This window comes from Marmota marmota, unplaced genomic scaffold (assembly GCF_001458135.2).
Source record: "Marmota marmota marmota unplaced genomic scaffold, marMar, whole genome shotgun sequence".
Taxonomy (NCBI): domain Eukaryota; kingdom Metazoa; phylum Chordata; class Mammalia; order Rodentia; family Sciuridae; genus Marmota; species Marmota marmota.
Window position 1 is genome coordinate 20,851,303 of NW_026000101.1, and position 6,620 is coordinate 20,857,922.

Here is a 6,620-nt window from a genome sequence, read left to right on the forward strand (position 1 = left end):
CGATGCAACTGAAATCACAGCTGTAGGCAAATGAGATGCTGCCAACAGTTTTATTTTGTTTCAGTAAAACCCGGGAAATTGGCTTCCTCTTCCCTGCTAATCTGAGAACTTTGTCAAATTAAACAGCTACAAATCCTGAGAAGAGAGCTGTATCCAAGAATCTGCAAGTTGGGATAAAATATTGACTCTGTGTGGGGATGGTGCTTTTAATGGACTTCCTAAAGAGGTCAGTCATCTTTGGCTGCATGGCTGATGGCTTTTCATGAGTATCATACCGCTGAGTTGGAAGAGAGGATGGATACAGTGAGCTTCAAGTTAAAATATTACAGATCTCTTTTTCGTATGTGTGTGTTTTGTTTTGTATTTCCATGTGTAGTATTTATCACCCAGTTGTGGTAAGGCAGTAGGATAGGTTGACAAAAGATCAAGGAAGATACCAAAAGATGGGATATGAGGTATACGGTTTATTGAGAAATGGTTACCATGGAGGTTCAGTGGTGGTGGGTTAGATAGGTGCTTTGTCAGAAAGTTGGTCTAGGGGTTAGCCAAGTATACCTCTGCTCTGCACAGGGCCTCCAGGATCCCACCAGAAAGTAGAACTTCCTTTATCTTATGGTGTTTTATCCAGGGAAAACCACTTGGAGAAGCACATCCCTCTGCACAGTGCTCTGATATTCAACAGTTACCACTGGGAGGTGAGGTTTATAAATCAGGTTATAGAAACTGTTTATAGAGCATGTTTTGTCCCATTGTATGACCAGCATCCCCAAAGACTTGCCATGTATGCAAAAAAGCAGCTGCCTAAGGATTTTACTAACTTGCCCTAATACCCAGCATACATGAGAGAAATTCAGTATAATACTCTGGCCCAGACTAACTCACATTGTTCCCTTGACTTGGCTAGGTGTTTGGGAACAGAAAGGGAAATGGTGCTTTACTATCCTACATTTTTTAATGGATCATGTATGCTTATAAAGCAGTTTCTTTTGGATAAATTATTTTAGACCATTCTATAGGGTTGGTTAATTTCCAGAGTCCTCAGGAGGTGAATTTAGTTATTTATTCTTTGATTTTTAAGGGAAATAAGAGATGTGTCAATGCATTTTCCTGGCAATTCTGAAGTCAGTTTTAATCCTGCTCTTTTGATCCCATAGATCACTTTAGTAACCTTCGTGTCTTCTTTTATTAAGTAACTCTTGCCTCCCAAAGGCTCTCATTGTATTATTTCATTCTCTAGATAGACATCTTTCTTCCAGTTTTCTCGATGGAAGTCAACAGGACCAACACAGTTATCTCCTTATGGTCAAATCAACATATTTTCTGAGAGGAATTTGCTTTCTCAGTCACTTCAGTTTCATCTTCTTTATACTAGTATTAATCAAGATGAAAAAGTTTATGTTGTGAAACTCTGAAACATAATATACCCCAAATTTTCTTTTTCATTTACACTGTTAGATCATTTTAAGTTGAGATGGGCGTTGACCTTTTCCACACAGACTTGGAAACTCAAGGTACCAGAGACATCCAACCACCATCATGAAGGACATTGAGATCTCATCAGGGCATCTCCATGCTTCAACTTCATGTCAGTTATTCTCAAATAAATTCATCAGAACTAGTCACATTTTCCTTGGCCACAAAGAGAATTTAATTTTGTATGTTTCCTTCATGAAGAGAGAAAAGAGTAGAACCTGCCATCTACTTCACCAATCTTACACTAACTGCTGCATAAGTGGTGGAAAACCAGGTTTAAGCCATTTCTTCTTAGAGTCTCCTGTGGGTGGTCTAGCACTTTACTTTTGAATTGGGTCAGACTTACTATCTATTATTTTATTGTTAACTAACTGGTACCTCAGCTGGACTGGGAAAAAATATCTTTACCTCCTTGCTACATGAAGTAGACTATTTTAAAGTTATAATATTTCTTGGATGGTTTTAAAAAATTGTCACCACAGTAGCTGGTAAGAATTGGCACTCTACCCTTTTCTGATGCTGGAATGAGAAGACCATTTCTTTTCATCTTTTTCTACTAACTGGCCCTGAGAACAAGTATTTACACTGATGCAGTCTGATAGTGGCTGGCAGCATCCACCTAGACAAGAAATGGTTTTCAGACTGCATTAGAACTAGCTTTTGCATTGTTTCTCCAAAATTAATGTCTAGCCTTAGATCAGCTAACTGTCCAACAGATAATTTAATTCATAAAGACTCCCTGGCTGAACAAATTTCTTGTTAGCTTACACATGGAACTTTATCATTTTTTATTTAATACCTCAATAAACAGAAAGCCTTTGTTTTTTCTAAAAAGTAAATATTTTAAAACATGGAATTAACCAGTGCAAGTCAATCTAACAATTGATACCAAATAAATCATTCTTTTTCAAAGAATTATTCAGTATGTACTAACCAAGCTCTGACTTTTGTGTTACACGTTTTGTATCAATAAAAGAATAAGCAGTAAAAGCCTCTATATTAGGATGTTGTATTAGTTCATTCTCTAGATAGTCATCTTTCTTTCAGTGTTAACTCAAATGGAAAACTGAAATAAACATGGTTAATATTGATGCAGTTGTATCAATAATCACTAACAATGGCAATGTTCTCATTGCACTAAAAAAATAACAAAATAGTCAGAATGAACCCAAAACAAGACTCTAGGATATGTTGACTACCAGAAACTCACTCTAATTATAAAGACACATGGCGATTAAAAGGAAATGAAGAAAATGGGAAGTTATACTTCATGTATATATGATATGTCAAAGTACATTCTACTGTCATGTATAAATAGAAAGAAAAACAAAACAACAACAACAACAAAAAGAACACATCTGTTAGTTTCTTGAAGGGGAGAATGTTAAACAGAAAACAAACCAAAAAGTAATAAGAAAACAAAATTGCCTTGGCTTACTATTTCCTTCAGAATTGATCCAAATACTAGGCTCCCAGCAGGCATTTTTTTTTCTTTTCCATTATTCTAATTAGCATTAATGAGAGAATTTTCATGTTTTAATAAATTTTGTTCTTGAACTATTCCCTTTTGTTAATTGTTATGTATTTAGTCTGCTTCATGGGCTCTGGGAATAACTTTTAAAAAGCAACCTGAATTTTATTTTAGAACCAAGAAGTTATGTAAATATTTAAATTGTATGTGTATTAATATTTATCATTTATCAAATATATGCACAATATGCAACTGTCTTCCATTGTGAGCATATCTTTTCATTCCTTCCAAATCCATACAAATTCCTTCTGTTTTTCAGTCAGGATTACTTTTTTAACATTTTCTTCTTTCTTTTCTTTTTTTTTTTCTGTACCAGGAATTGAACCCAGGGGTGCTTAACCACTGAGCCTCAGCCTTTATTATTTATTTATTTATTTATATTTTGAGACAAGGTCTCACTAAATTGCTTGGGGCCTCATTAATTTGCCAAGGCTGGTCTGTGATCTTCCTGCCTCAGCCTCCTGGGTCATTGGGATAATAGGGGTGCACCATTGCATTCATCTACAGAGGAAACCAAGCCTCTACATCTCTAAATTTACATAAGTTAACAATTATTTGTTGTATTTTTACTATTACTAAGCAATTTTCTGGTGTATACGAAAGTGATGAGATTCATTTCTAGTCTCCAAGGAATTTGTCATCTAGTGTGAGGGATTTTCACAAATCTATTTACTATAAGGTATGATTTTGTAGTTACTTCAGTTAAAGTATAGTTGCATAAATGAGGATAAAACTTCCAAATTTATTATCAGGCTGATCTCATAAAACAAAGAGGGTTTGTGAAGGCAGATAAAGAAATGTTGAGCTGGGCACAGTGTTGCATGGTTGTAATCCTAGTGACTCAGGTGGCTGAAGCAGAAGGATGACTGAGTTCAAAGCCAGCTTCAGCAATTTAGTGAGGTTCTAAGCAATTCATTGAGACCCTGTTTCTAAATACAAAAAGGGCTGGGGATTTGGCTCAGTGGTTAAGTTCCCCTGAATTCAATCCCCAGTACAAAAATAAACAAACAAACAAATAAAAGGAAAGTAATGAAGGAATGCTAAAAGAGCTAGATTTTGCTTTTATCTGTTAGCCTAACTCCTTCCCTTGCTTCCAATTTACATTAATATTCACTATCCTAATATTATTTTCCTCAGTTGGTAAGTTGGCTACTAAACGAAGAGAAACGACAATCAGATGGGAAAAAAAATATAAAGATGGAGTAGGGACTTAAACCAAGACATTTTACTGCCACTGGAAAATCATATTATACATGCTTTTAAATTCCTTAGCAATCTAAAACATACATTGTGAACTATTCATGTTATCTAGAAACCTTTTTTCTAGATTAATGTAGAGTGGAAAAAAGCAAACAGACAAAAACTAAAGACTGAAATTGAGAGGAAACTATAGACTGACTGAGAGAAACATTTTGTTTTCAAGTTACAAAAGAGAATTTATTTTGAACTCCCCAAATTTTTCAAATAAGTTATGTCACTAGCCATATATTTGCATAATTTATTAATATAATACCAGAAATATTCAATACTGACAAAACTCTGCCCGTTTCATACAATGATAAGATGTAAAACTCCTCTCTCAACATGTCAGCTAAGTGCATGTATCAATTCTTAAAGTCACTGAAGTTGAAGAACATTGCTTGCTTGAGTTGAACAAATCCCTGACATAAAATTGTTGAGAATAATCACATCTGCAGCATTATTCAGATATGTCAGGGGCTTGACAAGCTAATTTTTAGGTTTGAAGAGTTAGAGAGTTTATTATAGGTAAACTCCTACAACCACATCTCATTAGAGGTTAGGAAATTGAAGACCAGGGAGATTAAATTACTTTCTGAGATACCAAGGTAATTAGTAATAGAGCCAGGCTTTTATGTTCCAGCATCATTATCTTTTGACCATACTTCAGTTGTAGAAGCAGGTGCAGACCAAGTGTTGCTATCCCTTTTTACCCAAGCCTGTTTTGTTTGGTTGCTGGCTAAGTCCAAGAAGTGGATGCTGAGCAGGATGTCCTTGGGATGTTCTGTCTTTTTATAGTGTTCCCAGGATCTCCAGGCCATGTGTATCCTTTTCCAACGCTAGGGTAGAAGAAAATTATTTCTTGCAAAATGCTTCTTTATGCCTCTTAAAAAGGAAGTATGCTATTAAAGACAGCTTCAGAGATCACCAAAACCATTTGGATTAAAATATTTTGTTCCCACTTATTTAAAAGCAACACAATCTGTTTGTATTTTCCCAATAATATGTATATTTTTCTGTGTAAGACTTAGGTGAGATAAATGCTACCATAATGACCTCGCTTTTCCCATATGAAAGAGCTGTCAAGCAATGACCAACACTTGATATATCCAGGGCATGGACATGTGACTGTCATTTTCCTTCCAAGGCTCTAGCCTTCTCGTATCCCTCCTCACCGTCACTGTGAAGATAGATGAAATAATGCATATTAACTTAGTCTTACAGTGTTTTAGGAAGCAGAGATAACTTTCCTTCAAAGTAAGTGCTAATTATAAGGATACAATAAACAGTTCTGTGACCTGGTGAGGAAATGAGATATTTCTATTTAGGATTAAATGGTATATCAGGTGATATAACAACATACTTGTCTACACTAATCTCCCCTCTGAAATATATACCCAATTCTATCCTACTTTTCATACTCCTCTGAGGTGGGCTTCAGCTTCCCTCCTTGACTACTCTTCTTTTGTTTGTATAATGTTTTGTGAATTTGCTGAGTTCGCTATGTAAAATTTACACTCAAAACCTATTGGAATAGTGATGCTGATTGGACAGTTAGTTGCCACATATTTGGGAAGATTTACTGCATTAAAATCTTAGTTCAAGGAGGACATCAGTTCTCTAATTTGCCAGAGATCCTCTTTAAATTGTATGCTGGTCTCTAGTTTCCAGTCCCAGGTGGCAAGACTAATAATGTTATGAGACTTCATTATGGTGGCACAAACATAACCATGATGATAATAAGGATCATAGCTAAGTTTTATCAAGTGCTTCCTATTGCTAGGCACATTTCAAAGCATACTGCATATATTTGTTTTTTTCCATCTCAATGACAAATCTATGAATTTGGAACAATTAATCCGATGTTTGAGTGGGCACTGAGATTTTAAGGATTTTGTCCAAGGCGGTGTAAATACTAAGGAATGTCATTTGTCTTTCTTCTTCTTTATTTTTTTGAGAAAGGAATTTCGAGCTTTGAACACAATGTATATTTGTTACTCTTGTGGATTCACGAGTTTATAGAACAAATTAAACACTTTGAAAATTATTTATTCATATCCATATAATAAGTAGAAGCATGGTACTCCATGATTTATGCTTACATTTTCCAATTGTGTGATGTCTGTACCCACACAACTGCAAGTATCTATAAATTCTTTTTTTAAAATTTTTATTCTTCTTTTTAGTTATACATAAAAGTATAATGGATTTTGATATATTAATACAAACATGGAAAAAATATCTTATTCTATTTGGATCTCAGCACTATGGATGTACATGATTTTGAGATTCACTGATAAAAATGATAAAAATAAATTTGGATATATAATGTTTGTTGAAGATTTTGTTGACATCTTTTTTCTTTGTGCAAGAGCAC